Consider the following 17,928-nt stretch of genomic DNA (forward strand, 5'->3'; position numbering starts at 1 on the left):
TCTCTTTTTTAAATCCGTTTTTTTTATATATTTTGGATTTTAAATTATGATTTCTGGGTTTTGTCAACCTTAGAAAGGCCTTTACTACTTTATAGTTAAAAACAGTTTCTCCATGTGTTTTTATTAGCAACTTTATAGTTTAATTTCATAAATTTAAATCTTTGATCTACCTGGAATTTATTTTTTTGGTAGGATATGAAGTAGAGATCCAACTTTAATTTATTTCCAGCTGGCTACACAGTTGTTTCAACACCATTTATTGAATCTTTTCTTCATTTGTTTGGAAGAATTTATTTTTAATCTGTCCAACAATCTTTCTGTGTATACATTAATAAGCATTTACTTAGCTGAGTCACTGCTGCATTGCCTCTTTTTCATTCTAGCAGAATGTCACCTATTTTACATGAAAGACTGCCCAAGGAGTGGGAAGGCCTCTGAAATAGCAAAGAATGATGGAGAAAGATGGAATCTTAGAGTTTATCTATTCCATCTCCTTTTATAGATGTGAAAATGGAGTTACAAAAAAGAGAAGTTACTCACCTAATAGTGTTGTTTGTAATGTGTCATCGCATATACTAAGATGACTCATTTTAACTAAAGATTTTCATCTCTAAGGAAACCCCACACTCTTAAAAAATCAGGCTTGGAAGGGACAATTTAAGTTTGGAATGGATCTCCACATATACTTGTATTCACCAGCTCAAAGTAACCTAGGCAAAATCATGACCTCAATGAAAAGAGAAAAATCTTTGAGAGGGTTTATGAAAAACAGATTCATTTGGAGTATACAGAGTGTTTATGTATATATGAACATTCTTCTAAACTATTTACCAATTCCACATTCCAGATTACATGATTGGTCCAGGTATCTAGGCCTGAGGGGACACAGAAACTTTTCAAAAATAAGTTTAACTGTCTTAATATGACTTAAAAAATAAAAAAGAACGTAAAATGATACCAAACACAAAGTAAATAACAGTGGCATTCAACTAAAGCAAATGTATGTGTTTATTAAACAAATATTTGATCACCTACTATGTGCCCAACAATAGTTTAGACTGGGATTATAGCAGCTAACGAGAGAGAAAATGATTCTGCTCTCTAGAATGCATAAAAATGTGGTGATAGATTAAATAGGAAAGGGGAAAGAGCTACTTTAGATTGAGTGGTCAGAGTATCCTATATAATAAAAGCCTAGGTGGTGTTATGCCCTCGCACGACACCCTCGCGCAATGACATCACAAGATGGCTGCCACAAGATGGCCATGTGCACAGCGGAGGCGGGGCCCAGTGGCTGCTCTGTGTGGTGATGCCTAGGGCTCCCACAGCTCTGTGTGGCACAGAGGAGGCTGGTCCCGGTGTCTCCGCCACCTTGCGTGGAGGAGGCGGGTCCTGGCGGAGAGGTGGGTTGTGTCAGGGGAGGGCAGTTGGGGCTATCAGGCTGGCAGGGGAGGGCAGTTGGGGGCAATCAGCCTGGCAGGGGAGGGCAGTTGGGGGTTATCAGGCTGGCAGGGGAGGGCAGTTGGGGGTGATCAGGCTGGCAGGAGAGTGGTTAGGGGCAATCAGGCAGGCAGGCAGGTCAGCGATTAGGAGCCAGCAGTCCTGGATTGTGAGAGGGGTGTCTGACTGCTGGTTTAGGCCTGATCCCACAGTTGGACATCCCCCGAGGGGTCCCAGATTGGAGAGGGTGCAGGCCGGGTTGAGGAACACTCCCCTTCCCCCCATGCATGAATGTCATGCACTGGGACTCTAGTGTTTATATGAGAAGGTGGCATTTAAGCTTGGACTGAAATGGAAACCAGAAACCAGTTCTGTGAAGATATGAGGAAGAGGGTAACAGGCAGAGGGAAGGCAAAATGCAAAACCTATGTGGTTGTAATCTGCTTGGGCACTTGAAAAATATAAGGAAGACCATTGTAGTTGAAGTGTAGTAAGTGCGGTAGAGGGTTATAAAATAAGCTTTAAGAAATAGGCAGAAATTAGATTTGCAGGGCCTTAAGTGATATGAATTTTTATTTTTTCTATGTACAATGCTAATTGGAAGCCATTAATATGGTTTGAGTAGGAGTGTGCTATATGAATTACATTTCTAAAATATTACTTTTTACCCTATAGAGATCAGAATATTGGTAGTGAAACATGGAAGCAGAGAGAACATTTAGAACTCAGTTGTAGTAGTCCAAGAGAAAAGATGGTGGCTTGGATGAGATGGTAGACATCAAGATAAATGGTCAGACTAAATTTATCTTCTGTTGTAGAATAGGAAGGACTTGCTGATGCATTAGATGGTGAGGTGTGTGATGGGAGAGAAAAACCAACAATAAAGTTTAGGTTTTGCTTCAGCTAATGATGATGTTTACTTATATGGGGAAGACTGAGGACTTTTTTTGGAAGAGAGGGAAATCAAGTGTTCAGTTTGTGAAATGTTAAATTTTAAGTGCCTGTTAGAAAACTATTTTTGGATTTGCGCACAAACCATTGTCCATATCTCCCTCTCCCCCTAGACATTTTTGGACTGCTATGTATGGATTACTTCAGTAAGTATCATTCTTACATACTCAAAATCTTGGATTTTCAAATGAAATGAAGTTCAATATCTGGAAATTTAACATCCTTCCTGATAATCCTAATATATAAAAACCCTGGGTCATAACGACCAGTAACAACCAAGGCTCAACCAACCAGAAGTCAGTCCTGCAGTCAGCTCTGGGTTGCCATGGCACTGACTGCTGAGGGGGCTGAGAATCAGGGCCAGAGAGTGGCCTGAAGAGAGAAGGAGGGACTGATCCGTTGCCTCTGTGGCAGCTTTTGATCAGCACTTGCCTCTCTCTTTCTCTCCCAGTATGGCCAGTAGCGACGCCTCCATTTCTCTCCAGGCTTCCACTGGGGCTGCTGATCAGCCCCGCCTTTCTAATCAGGCCCCATTGATAGGCCCAGAGACACTGACTGGCATAGAAACCGACCAACCAGAAACAAATCTGGGTGAAGTTTGAGGAACCAATGGTTGCCTAGGAGGCAGAGCTTTTGACAATGACTGGCATAGAAACTGACAAATCAGAACCAAATCTGGGTCAACTGTGAGGAGCCAATGTCTGCCTAGAAGGCGGAGCTTTTTACGCATAGATACCGACCAATCAGAACCAAATTGGCCAGCAGAGGAGGGCAGTTGGGGGTAAGATCAGGCCTGCAAGGGAGGGCAGTTGGGGGCAAGATCAGGCCAGCAGGGGAGGGCAGTTGGGAGCAAGATCAGACCAGCAGGTTAGGGCAGTTGGGGGTGAGATCAGGCAAGCAGAGGAAGTTGGGGGTGAGATCAGGCTAGCAGGGGAGAGCAGTTGAGAGTGAGATCAGGCCGGCAAGGGAAGGCAGTTAGGGGCCATTAGGCAGGCAGAGGCAGTTAGGGATGATCAGGCAGGCAGGCAGAGGGGTTAGGGGCAATCAGGCAGACAGGCAGGTGAGTGGTTAGGAGCCAGCTGTCCCAGATTGTGAAAGGGATGTGCAACTGCTGGTTTAGGCCCAATCCCTGTTGGATCGGGATCAGGCCTAAACTGGCAGTCGGACATCCCCCAAGGGGTTCCCGATTGGAGAGGGTGCAGGTTGGGCTGAGGGAACCCCCTCCATGCACGAATTTCATGCACCAGACCACTAGTATGACTATGATTTTAAAAGTCAAATTCAGATCTTATAAGGGACATGGATTTGTCAAGTGAAAAAGAGATTTATCAAAGTAAACAGGGCAATAACTACTGTATTTATGTAAACTTAACTTTTGCTGTGGGGTTTTTCAGTTAACTGTTCAGTTTTTAGAAGCCTCTACTCACAAATCATCGACTAACCAACCAACATTTTCTCCTCCTTATCAAAAAACAAATTTACATTTACAACTAAAAACTCTTTAGTTGGTGTTGCTTTAGGAAACAGGCTCTTTAATAGTTCTTTTAAAAAAATTTTAATTTTTTAAAATAAATCTTTATTGTTCAGACTATTATAATTGTTCCTCTTTTTCCCCCCATAGCTCCCCTCCACCCAGTTCCCACCCCACCCTCTGCCCTTACCCCCCCACACTGTCCTTATCCATAGGTGTATGATTTTTGTCCAGTCTCTTCCCGCACCCCCACACCCCTTTCCCCCTGAGAATTATCAGTCCACTTCCTTTCTATGCCCCTGATTCTATTATATTCACCAGTTTATTCTGTTCCTCAGATTTTTCATTTGCTTGATTTTTAGATTAACTGGTTGATAGATTTGTATTTGTTGTTCACAATTTTTATCTTTACTTTTTTCTTCTTCCTCTTCTTAAAGAATACCTTTCAGCATTTCATATAATACTGGTTTGGCGGTGATGAACTTCTTTAGCTTTTTCTTATCTGTGAAGCTCTTTATCTGACCTTCAATTCTGAATGATAGCTTTTCTGGGTAGAGTAATCTTGGTTGTAGGTTCTTGCTATTCATCACTTTGAATATTTCTTGCCACTCCCGTCTGGCCTGCATAGTTTCTGTTGAGAAATCAGCTGACAATCGTATGGGTGCTCCCTTGTAGGTAATTAACTGTTTTTCTCTTGCTGCTTTTAATATTCTCTCTTTGTCTTTTGCCCTTGGCATTTTAATTATGATGTGTCTTGGTGTGATCCTCTTTGGGTTCCTTTTATTTGGGGTTCTGTGTGCTTCCTGTACTTGTAAGTCTTTTTCTTTCATTAGGTGGGGGAAGTTTTCTGCCATTATTTGTTCAAATAGGTTTTCAGTCTCTTGCTCTCTCTCTTCTTCTGGCACCCCCATAATTCGGATGTTGATACGCTTGAAGTTGTTCCAGAGGCTCCTTACACTATCTTCATAATTTTGGATTCTTTTGTCTTTTTGCTTTTCTGGTTGGGTGTTTTTTGCTTCTTTGTATTTCAAATCTTTGACTTGATTCTTGGTATCCTCTAGTCTGCTGTTGGATCTCTGTATATTATTTGTTATTTCAGTCAGTGTATGCTTAATTTCTAGTTGGTCCTTTTTCATATCCTCGAGGGTCTCGCTAAATTGATTGGCGGTTTCTAGAAAATTCTTGAAAAACCTTATAACCATGGTTTTGAACTCTATATCCAGTCTTTTGCTTTCCTCCATTTCTTTCATTTGTGATCTGTTTCTTTGACTGCATTTTGGCTGCTTCCCTGAATTGATAGAGTGGCTTTGTGTGCTAGGTATCCTATACGGCCCAGTGGCTCAGCCTCCCCAGTTACCTGAGGTGGACACCCTTGGTGCACCCTTTGTGGGCTGTGTGCACAGTCTTGTTGTAGTTAAGCCTTGATTGTTGTTAGTATCACTAGGAGGAATTGACCTCCAGGCCAATGGGCTGTGAGGATCAGCTGTGTCTATGCTGGGAGAACTTCTGTGCTGGAGACATCCTTATGAGACAAGACTTGCAAAAGCCTCTGTGCTCAGCTTGGATGGGGGCAGAGTCTCAGGGTGGAGCAGACAGCAGTGGTTTCCCATCAGCCCTGCCCTAAAGGGCCCTTGTGTCTCAGTTTCCCGCAGTAATCGCTGCAAGTACCTCTGAGAGAAAGCTGCCCTCGAGTTTCACCCACTGCCAGACAGCCCAGTTTCTCCCCTAACGAGTCTGGGTCCCCAGAGTCTCACCCGGAACTGGAGTTCAGAGCAGTCAGGAGCTTTTGTCACCCTCTCGATTGAGAAAGCCAGCCACGTACTCAGTTGCCAGCCCTCTCCGTGCGTGTACTTTTGTACCTCTGCCTTCTGCAGCTCCTCTGCAGCTCCTCCTCCTCAGCTCCACTGAGTCTCAGTGTGCTTTTCTCTCCTTCTAGTTGTATAATTTCCACTCAGCCAGCCTTCCTGTGGTTCTGGATGATGTCCGTTTTGTCTTTTAGTTGTAGTTTTTCAATTGTTGTGCGAGGCAGCAGGTTAGGTGTTTACCTATGCTGCCATCTTGGTTTCTCTTCTTTAATAGTTCTTAAAAATACCCAATGAGTCAAAAAATTAGAATATGTAGTCTTATATCATGTGTAAATAACATTGGTAATAGATAAATTCTAAGGTCAAACCCTTTATAATAATAATAATCACTCCCACTATTTTTACTTACTAGCTATTCAGTTTGCAATTCACATTTTTTTTTCCTCTTTGCAGTTCAATTTCTTTAGTGTAAATAACACACAGGGTGAAGAAACAAGTAGGTCTTAGTCTCTGTGGTGACTAGTTAGAGAATAATAGGGAATAAATGAGTTAATAATGTGGGTGACTTTTAGGCAAGCTCTTCCACTGAATGCTATATTGTAGGTTTTATTTATTTTTGCTTTAATTAGTGTGAAGCCACATTAGAAGTTGTTATATATATATATATATATATATATATATATATATATATATATATATATATATATATATTGATTTTTTTACAGAGAGGAAGGGAGAGGGATAGAGAATTAGAAACATTGATGAGAGAGAAACATAGATCAGCTGCCTCCTGCACACCTCCTACTGGGTATGTGCCCGCAACCAAGGTACATGCCCTTGACCAGAATCAAACCTGGGACCTTTCAGTCTGCAGGCCGATGCTCTATCCACTGAGCCAAACCGGTTAGAGCTAGAAGTTGTTTTAAATTCATGTTGTATCTGATGTACTGATAACATTGTGAATAACCTAATGGAGCACATCTGGTTCACTTTCCAAATCTAAATCTCTTTCTTAAATAGTGCAGCCCTCTCAAAATATACTATGGTTTTCTAGAGAAGCACATGTAAATGCCCCACCTATGAAGGCTGAGGTACCTCACTTGGTAAGCTTTGGGAGGTACAGTAGGCACACCCAACCTTTTATTTTATTTTTATTTATTATTATTATTATTTTTTTTTACTTGTACAAGAACATTTATTTTTTTTCACACCCAACCTTTTAGTGAGAAACCTCTCAGGCTCATATCTTCCCCCAGACTACAGGCAAGGGGAACTACCAGAGAGCTATATCAAGAAAGGTACAAGAATGGAACTATTAACAAGCAATTGACACATGTCTGCAGATAAAAATTGATCATTTCACATTTGGTGTTGGCTTCTGGAGGATGTAATTTGGAGTTAAAAATAAACATTCTGGGACATACATCCTGATCAGAAACATTCATATGCACAGCTGGAAACAGGCACTACAATTTGGAAGTATAATTAAGATTTATCATCTCTATTTATAGGGTACAAGCTTAGCAAATGCATTGTCTTTAATTGTGAAGGTTCAGAAAATGGTGGGGGGGAGAAGAAATATTAACTATGAGTAAAATACATACAGCACATTAAGAAGTCATTTCTGAATTTAGGGTTTAAAGAAAGCAACATGGGCCTGACCTGTGTGGCTCAGTGGTTGAGCATTGGCCTATGAACCAGGAGGTCATGGTTTGATTCCTGGTCAGGGCAGGCTTGATCCCCAGTATGGGGTGTGCAGGAGGCAGCCAATCAATGATTTTCTGTCATCATTGATGTTTCTATCTCTCTCTCCCACTTTCTTCCTCTCTGAGATCAATAAAAATATATTTGTTAAAAAAAGAAAGCAACATGGAGGAAATTAAAGTACAAATGAAAATGAGACACATAAAGTGAAAAAAAATGATATTCCTAAAAAAAACCAAGAAAATACTCCTTAATCCTTTTTTTTTAAAATATGTTTTTATTGATATTTTTTGGGAGAGAGAGAGGAAAGGAGAGGGGGAGAGATAGAAACATTGATGAGAGTGAAACATCATAGACCAGCTGCCTCCTGCACACCCCTTACAGGGGATTGAGCCCGCAACCCCGGCATGTGCCCTGACCTGGAATCGAACTGGTGACCTCTTGGTTCCTGGGTTGATGCTCAACCCCTGAGCTACACCGGCCAGGCTCCTTAATCTTTTAAGTCAACTACACATGTCTGCTGAGTTACAAAGCATTAAATGGGTAGGTTGCTTCTCAGCATAACCATTATTGCTTGTCTCATTTTCGGTTCCTATAAGTGTACTCCTAGTATCACATGAGCTCACTCATCTAGGGGAAAATATGAACAACATAGACTGAACAAGAACAGCATCGATCAGACCGTCCGACCTCAGAGGGAAAGTAGGGGAGGGTGGGGATAAGGGAGATAGATCAACCAAAGGACTTGTGTGCTTGCATATGAGCCTAACCAGTGATCACGGACAGCAGGGGGGTGGGGGCATGCGTGTAGAAGGGTTTGGGATGGGAATGGGGCGGGGGGGGGGGGGTTGAGGACAAATATGTGATACATTAACCAATAAAGTAATTTAAAAAATAAAAAAAAAATAAAAGGAACTGTGAAAAAAAATAAAACAAAACAACTGTGGAAATGGAGCAAAGTTTTCTAGCAAATGAATGATTTGCAATGGTAATGAAGCTTCTTTTTCCTGACAAACACTATTACTTATTTATCATTAAGTGAAGGGTTCTTCCAAATATACATGGACAGGCCTATGGCAGTTGTTGATAGAAAAAGCTTTGCAAATGAACAAACACAGTGCTGCTCCAGAGGAGAGTTAAAAGAATTTTAATTTTTCATATCCCTAAGTCCTTTATTAAAATATTAATAATCAGTTAAAGTAAATTTAAATGATTAGCTGAATCAATTTACAATTCAAAATACAGAAATTGTATGGCTGAGCTATGTGGTGGTTCAGATGTTATTGGGATTAGTATTTTAGAACATCCCTGGAGCGGACAATGCTGTGAATTCTTGTGTTTTATGTATGGTTTGTACCAGTCGCCAACCTTTCAGACCTCACAGACCACCAGTGATCCATGAACCATCAGTTGGCAACAGTCAGATAAAAACTGGAGGAAAAAAATCAATTATAAAAGTATTCAGAAAGGATAGACAAGAGCTTTTTTGATTGTTTTTACTTTGACAAATGGATTTACAAAAAGCCTTTTAGTGCCATCACCAGTACTCTTCCAAGGTGGGAACCTGAGCTTTGAATTCTCCTGTAAAGAGGAAGTTAATTGTGTTTATATTCACAGGAAATGGTAAAAACTGGGTACCTCCCACACTTTTGAAGGCACAGAGTTTTAACTCAAAGATAGTTCCTTCTCTTATTAATTACCCCATTTTGTAAGCACTCTAGAAGTTTTATTTGAAATGCTCCTTTTTCACACCCACATAAGCACTGTTTCAAGAATTGTATGAAATAAGAAGCTATTGACATAGTTATTTACAGTTAAATACATTTTTAGAGCCTTTCATAATTTGAGTACTTTAAGATAATTTGATGCTTAATTGATATTCAATGTTTACTTGAATGCAGTAGCCTTATGGGAAATTGAGCTCAGCAGAGTTCTGTCAGTTGCATTTACTTCTGATGCATTAAGATCATCATGTTGCCTGGCTTGTGTGGCTCAGTGGTTGAGCGTCAACCTATGAACCAAAAAATAGTGGTTCAATTCCTAGTCAGGGCACATGCCTGTGTTGCAGGCTTGATCCCCAGTAGGGGGTGTGCAGGAAGCATCTAATCGATGATTCTCTTTCATCATTGAGGTTTCTATCTTTCCCTCTCGCTGAAATCAATAAAAATATTTTTAAAAAGATCATGATGTAAATCAAGAATTAGTGAGAGCAAAGGGAAGTCAATGTTGGCAGAGACTGCTCAGTGTAAGACTTTAGGATGCACCTAAGATGAAAGCTTGTGGTAGCTGAAATCTCTGAGAAGATTTCATCCAATAATCCCCAGGGCTGTGTATATATCTTATAGGTTATTTTACATGGCAAGTGAACTTTGCCATGGTTAAATTACTAATCTGTTGGTTTTTAAATAGAGAGATTATCCTGGATTATCTGGGAGTAGATGGGATAGAACAATTTAATTACATGAGCCCTCAAAGGCAGAAAAGCAGAAAGGGAAGTGAGAAATATTTGAAGCAACATGGAAAAAGTTTTCCTCACTCTGCATCATTGCTGGCTTTGAAGATAAAATAAGCCATGAACCAAGGAATATAGATGGATTCTAGAATATTAGAATAATCCCGAGCTGAAAACCAGCAAAAAAATAGGAACTCAGTCCCATAGCTTCATGGAACTGAATTCTGCCAACAATCTGAATGATACTAGAGCCTCCACAAAAGCTAATGGCCAACACCTTGATTTTGGCCTTGTTAGACACTAAGCAGAGTTCGCAGTGAAACCCACCTGGATTTTTGTTCTGGAGAACTGTTATATAATAAACTAGAGGCCTGGTGCACAAAATTCATGCATGGGGGGGAATAAGGGGTCCCCTTAGCCCAGCCTGCATCCTCTCCAATCTGGGACCCCTCAGGGGATATCTGACTGCCAGTTTAGGCCCGATTCAAGGGATCGGGCCTAAATCAGCAGTTGGACATCCCTCTCACAATCCGGGATTGCTGGCTCCTAACTGCTCACATGCCTGCCTGCCTGATTGCCCCTAACTGCCCCCCCTGCCAGCCTGATCACCCCTAACCACCTCTGCCTGCCAGCCTAATTGCCTCTAACTTCCCCCCCTGCTGGCCTGGTTGCCCCCAACTGCACCCCTTTGCTGGCCTGGTTGCCCCTCACTGCCCCCCTCTGCCAGCCTGGTCACCCCCAACTACTGCCCCCTGCCAACCTAGTCTCCCTTTACAGCTCCCTGCCAGCCTAGTCGCCCCCAACTGCCCCCCCTGCTGGCCTGGTCGCCCCTCACTGCCCCCCCTGCCAGCCTTGTTGCCACCAATTGCCCCTCCCAGCTGGCCTGGTCGCCCCTAACTTCCCCCCTCTGCCAGCCTGGTCGCCCACGCAGCCTGATGTTCAGTCATTTGGTTGTCCCTCACTAACCCCCCTGATGGCCTGGTCTCCCCACAAAGCCTGCTGTTCAGTCGTTTGGTCATCCCTCACTAACCCCCCTGCCAGCCTGATTGCCCCATGCAGCCTCTTGTTCGGTCATTAATGTGAAGGTGTCCTGACCAATTTGTATATTACCCTTTTATTAGTATAGATTATTAGTATACATGGTTGTTTTAAGCCACTTTTATGATACTTTGTAACAGCAATCATAGAAAAAATGAACCTGAAGTCATAAGCTTATGTTAGAAATATACAGACTGCTTATCAATAGTCATGGAATCTACCCCTGTGACTGACTCTTTTTCTTTTGTCTAATATCTGGCAAACCTACTCTACGAGTCCCAAACCAAGGAATTTTTATTCCTCTTGATTCTCAGTGATCATTTATATGGACATCAGGTACCCAATTAGCCACCATATGCTTCAGTTACTCACCAGGGCTGCTCCTAAACTCTGTTTCTGCTCATCAGTAAGAATTATAAGAAATAAAATTGCTTTCCCATACAATATAGACTAACATCTAGAACCTAATAACAATATCTAGTCCATTTTTTCTCTTGTTTTTGAACTTTTTATTTTGAAATATCTTTAGGATTAAAGAAAAATTGCAAAGATAGTTTCATTAAAGATCTATTGAAATTTTTTGAAGGCTTATTAGGAGTTTGAGGATTGCCATGTGTTATGCTCATATACATAATCTATTGAACAGTGCTATCAAGGAACTTTAAATTAGCCTAGACATGGCTGGATAGAAGAGCACTACTTAACTTTTCTAAGTCAGGATACATTACAATAGAGTGGAAAACTCATCAGCAGTTATCCAGTGAGAAGGGTCACTAACTATGGATCATGGAGGGCAAATAAAAATAAATTGCATAAAATGTATATTAAAAAGAAAAACATATAAAGGATATAAATACACAGCCTTAATTTTCTCTAAGTGTGTGGAAAATCTTATTTTTTTAAATCCTCACCTGAGGATGTTTTTATTTAATTTTTTTAGAGAGTGGAAGGAGGAGAGAAGAAGGGAGAGAGAGGGGGGAGGGGAGAGAGAGAGAGAAACAGAGAGAGAGAGAGAGAGAGAGAGAGAGAGAGAGAGAGAGAGAGAGATGCATAGATTGATTGCTTCTGGTACATGTCATTAATGGGAATCAAACTCCCTAGGTATGTGCCCTCACCGGGTATTGAACTGGTAACCTTTTGGTGTATGGGATGATGCTCCAACCAACTGAGCCAATCAGGGCTATAAACTGTTTGTTCATGTTTCTTCAATAGTTTTCAAGTTGCCATTTTATAATATATAAGTTTCCATCATCTTATAACACTGAAAAATTTCTCTAAATTCCATTTGGTTGAATATGGAGACACTAATGTGGAATAAAGGAAAATAGAGGTTACACTTAGGTATTTCTACACTAACAATGCACATATGAATCCTTTTTTTTTTTTTTTTTTTTTTTTTTTTTTTTTTTTTTTAGCTCCAGGAGTCCTGCTGTGTCTGGTGCCTTCCTTGCAGGCAGAGGCAAAAAGACATTGACCATGGACTCTTAATGGAACTTTGCTTTTCATCTTCATGATTGAGAGCAGGGATATATAGGGTGTCCCCCCAAAATGTATACACATTTCAATAGCTAATAACTGTTAAATGAAAATGAAATTTATTTTAATAAACACCATGTATACTAGTATGTTTTAGTAAACACTGTGTATACATATTTTGGGGGGGTAATTCCTATATAATAGGTAAATAGATGGTTTTGGCTTTGGCATTGGAAAATAAAGCAAAAAGGTGGGATCATGGATGTGGAAAGGTGATGGAAGAAGAATACTGGCAATTTTTCAACTTTTACTAGGGAAGAGGTGGCTATGTCCTTAAAGAGGGTTTGTTTTAAATCTGGTGGTTTTTATTAAAAAGCTGTCCTGGCTTAGGGCCAATTTGGGTCCTGTTTACAGTTCTTTTGTGTAGAATAACCATTTGTATAAACTTTACTGAGATACTATACAGCTTCTTCTTAAGGTATCTTATTATTTGAAAGTATTAATTAAGGTTGAATATACCTCAGCAAGTGGAAGTATGCAATTCACTTGTATCAGTAAAATCCATTTTTTTAAAAATCCAAACAAACACATCACTGTATTAGGTGAGAGATGTAAATAGGACTCCAAGAATGCATCTCTCAATAGCTTTGTCTTGCTTATTGATTCTTTTTCTCTCAAGTTCTACCTCGTTATGGGACAGCTATGTATCTAGATATACCAGATAACAAATGTTCAATCTGACCTATTACTTTCCTGAAGATTCAAAAACAGTTTCCTCACCTAGTTTTCCTTTTTATTCCTCCTTCTTTTTAACTCAGTTTAACCAAGTAAGATCCATGGTGAGGGAAGAAGGAGAAATTTGAAGATCAAGGAATAACGAAAATCATCTTCTCTCTTTTCCTGAATTGTGTATTAAATAAACAGAAGTGTATTTGGGACAATTGGAGAGGGCTGCAAAGGTAGTTTAAGGAAGAAGATTGAAAACTCAACTTGAAATTTAACTGTCTTGTTTGCTTTCTCCCAGAAGTGCTTTACAATAGCACATCATTGTTTGGTGGGGATTTTCAGAAATTCTCAGATGGGCTAGAGCCTCCTAAGTACCTCAGCAAGTCCACCATTCAGTTTCTAGTGTTCTAGAATTTTCAGAAGTACTTCAGTTTCCTTGATGCTGTATTCCTAAGTCATTTCCGTGCTCTGGCACCTTCTCTATTGTAGATCTATTTAGTATGCATAACTTTGCAGTTTCTGTCTGGCTATAACCATGATGTCACAAATCAGTCTACATGTCCAGAATGTAAGAAGGGAGAAGTGGACCTTGAACTCTAATGGACAAAATTAAATGTAAATTAAATATCTTCTGTAGTGACAAAGGAGCTGATGGAAAAGTAGATTAAATCATGATGGAACAAAAACAAAGGTAGATTGTTCATACGCTTCATTTAAATAGTACCCTTTGCTCCTGAATGATGCTTGTTGTTTTTCCTCTACTGTCTACTTGATAGAGGTATACATTTATCACCAACAACACAGGCAATGGAGAATAAGGTAAATGGCGAAAAAGCAGAAAATGCTATATAATAAAAAGGTGAAAGGAAAATCTATATAAATTAAAAAGTAAAAGAAAGCAAGTCAACAAGCAGAGCAAAGAAGAAACTGAGACTATTTCACATAGTGCTATGGAAATTAAAATATTGAGATTTAAAATATGTTTTCATAGGTTGGGAAATTAATATAAGCCTAGGGCAAAAAGCACAAGCTAGTGTACCTTGAGGCAATGAGAAAAAAGTGCCAGAGACTAGAGCCTTTGACAGGACTGGCCTGAGGCCAAGCCATGTTTGTGATGTTTTCTTTTGTTCTCATTCCTTACTGAACTTTCTTGTCCTCTGTCTTATCCTGGGGGGTTGGGGAGGGGAGCGGGTTCTCTCATACTAATGACAGTTAGCAAATCTGGTAAACAAATTCATAATGACAAATTAAAGATGTAGTAAAAGTAACAGAGGCTTTAGTGTCAGACAAACCTGGACTTAGATCCTAATTCTGCCTATTTTTTAGTCCATTTCTTAGATGTACTAGAGGCCTGGTGCATGGAATTTATGCATGGGAGGGGTGTCCCTCAGCCCAGCCTGCACCCTCTCCAATCTGGGACCCCTTGTGGGATGTCCGACTGCTGGTTTAGGCCCGATCACAACCTGGGACTGCTGTCTCCTAACCGCTCACCTGCCTGCCTCCTGATCGCCCCCTAACTGCTCGCCCTGCTGGCTTGATCGCCCCCAACTTCCCTGCCTTGCAAGCCTGGTCACCCCCAACTTACCCCCCCTACCCTGCTGGCCTGGTTGCCCCCAACTGCCCTCCCCTTCTGGCCTGATCGCCCACAACTGCCCTCCCCTGCTGGCCATCTTGTGACGATGTGGGGGTGGCCATCTTGTGACAGCCATCTTGTGATGATGTGGGGGCGCCCATCTTGTGACGACATTGCAGTGGCCATCTTTTGACAATGTTGCGTGATGCCACCTAAGCTTTTATTATATAGGATGGTCTTGGGTAGCTTTCTGAAAATATCTTAACGTGTTTTTAAAATAGGAATAATCATGTCCATCACCCTGCATTGCTTGTTGTGACGATGAAAGTAATGTCTATAAAGCACCTAGAAGGGTATGTTGGGTACAGTAGATGCTTAATAAATGGAGAAACTCTTTTGCACTTACTATACTCTTCTTCTCAAGACTACATTTAAAATTACATATGATTCTTAAATTCATTATACCAAAGGAATATCAAGTAGATTTCAAGGGCCAGGGATGATATTTTTATGTCATTATCATTTCTAAAATTTGTAAAGATATAATGCATAGGGTCTTTTGTTAAGGGCTATAATAAGCAATTTCATTTAATCCTCACAACATCTCTATGAGCTAGATACCATTACTATTTCCATTTTATGAAAGAGGAAACTAAGGCACAAAGATGTTATGAGTAACTTAAAACTGTGCCAAAGTTCACAGAGCTAGAAAGTTGAATAGCGAAGACTCTAATGTTCTACACAAATATGGTGATATGAGATTCTTTACGGTACTTATAGAGACTCTTCTGCAAAAGGTCACCAAGGTACTAAATGTTCACATTTGGCAAATGAGTACTGTACTCCTGCTCAGATGATCCAATGAACAAAGTAAGATATTAAGGATTAAAACCCATAATGATAAAATAGCTGCCATTTGTTGAGTACCTACCATATGCCAGGCAGGATACTATGTGCTCTATATACTTGGTTGTATTTGTTACTTACAGCAATTGTTCAGTGTGACATTGATCTCATTCCTATTTCATACATGAAGATTATAGGGGTCAAGTAACTTGCTCAAGATTACAGGGTTAAGAAGTTGTAGCACTATAATGCAAACCCTAGACTGTCTCCTACTAGGCTGTGTCAAGGATTGTGCATTTTCCCTATACATGCCTGTGCAGAGAAGAACAGTTTTACTCACTCCTCCCCTGAGCACTACTGGCTCAGGTGGAAAGTTCAAATCCAACTTTCAAAGCCATTCTCCATCATGGATAACTTGTACTAATCAGCATAGGTAGTCACTTAAAAGTAGCACTTTGGAAGTAATGCCTTTAATGTTTTCAAAAGTAGGAAGGCATTTTGTGAGAATTATTTTTCTCCTTTATCTTTTGCCTTTTATTTTGGTATGAGTCATACTGCTGGCTAGTTTCACTGAAAACCAACTATAATCTGATTCCATCCCTTGTGATAATAAAATATCTAGTACAATGGTTTACAAGTAAAATTCTGGATTCTGCATTTCTGTTTGATTTTGAAATTTTGCTTACTGACATTTTGAACAGAATTTTCAGTAATTATAATAAATAAATACACAAAGTTAGCATTATTCATCTCATGAATTCATATAACTCTTAGGGATTGAGAAACTACATAGCACCTGAAACTGTATTAAGCATTAAAAATTAAATTATGAAGATAGAGTGCATCCATCCTCTCACAGAGCTTATAGGTTATTAATAAGACCTACCGGATTCTACTCTTTATTCCTTCATTCATTCATCAGTTACTTATTGAGCATGTGCTATGTACCAGGCATTATGTTAGGAACTGTGGATAAAAACAAATCACAATTAATATGTACTGAGCACTTACTATGTGGCTAGCACTGTTTTAAATACATTGCATGTACTGACTCATGTAATCATCCCAGCAAGTGTTTGAGGTAGATTCTATTATTTTTATCTTACATTATAAATGAGAAAACTGAGATGCTAACAGGCCAATTAATCTGCCCAAGGTTAAAGTGGTAGAGCCAGGGAGTTATTCCATTTCACAGCTACTATATAAAACTGCTTACAACAGTAAATAGTGTCTGCCTTTAAGGAGTTCATAGTCCAGCAAAATAAACTTAAAATTTAAATCAAACAGTTGCAATACATTGTGATCTATGATGTGGGATTTATAGGATGTCATGACATTATGTTATAGGGCTAGCTAACATAGTTTAGAGAGTTTTGAAATGAATATAAATGAGCCAGTCAGAGAAAGACAAATATCACCTGATCTGATATGTGGAATATAATGAACAAAATAAACTGACAAACAAAATACATCCAGAGATGTGGAAGCATGCAACAGATTGATGAAACTCAGAGGGAAGTTGGGGGCGGGAAGACATTAACCAAAGAACTTATATGCATATATGCATAACCCATGGACACAGACAATAGTACAGTGAAGGCCTGGGGAGGAGAAGGGAGTCGGGAGGAGGTAGTCTATGGAGGTAAGGGGGGCATCTGTAATACTTTTTAACTTAAAAATGAATATATAAGTTGAGACTTGAAAGATGAATGTGAGCTATCAAGGCAAAGGGAGAAATAAGATGGATGTTTTAGTGGGGAGCTAGTAGAAGCTCACTGGGAAGATTGTTTCAAGCAGAGGGAATCACATATTGATACTATAACTGGGATATTTGGTGTTGTTGGAGAGAGGGTATTAATTGAGGCTATAGACTTAGTCAGGTTTTATATCATGCGGATTTATTTAGGTCACGTTAAGAAATTTGGATTTTATCCAAAGTGCAATATGAACCCACTGAACAGATTTAAGCAAGGACGTGACAGTAATTTACATTTTTTATATTTAATTTTTAAATACTTTTTTCAGTAGTAGTGTAGAGAATGGAATGAGGGGACAAGAATACCAGTGAGAATGTTGTTTTTATAAATCAATAACTAAAATATATGGTACACACTGAATATTTCCATTTCCTTCTTAGAAATGTTTTGTGATAATAGTTACTCAAACTTTCTGGTTTCTGTGGCCCTGAATTTTTCTGTACAACTAAAGAACATACAACCAGCATGATAGATATATTTTTGGCTAAAAATCTAATTCTGGTCATTGCTTCAGAAGGAAAGAATAATCAATCAGTTCATCCTTGTGGTTATTTTTATTTTCATTTTTAGTTTAAAGAAAATAATTTAATAACTGAGTAAAAATATTTCACATTAAACACTTTGGGGGCAGTATTAGTCTCATTATACAGATACAGTTCCTGAGGTATAACTGAGTATGAAACAGTTAA

The sequence above is a fragment of the Eptesicus fuscus genome, chromosome 1 (assembly GCF_027574615.1).
Source record: "Eptesicus fuscus isolate TK198812 chromosome 1, DD_ASM_mEF_20220401, whole genome shotgun sequence".
NCBI lineage: Eukaryota > Metazoa > Chordata > Mammalia > Chiroptera > Vespertilionidae > Eptesicus > Eptesicus fuscus.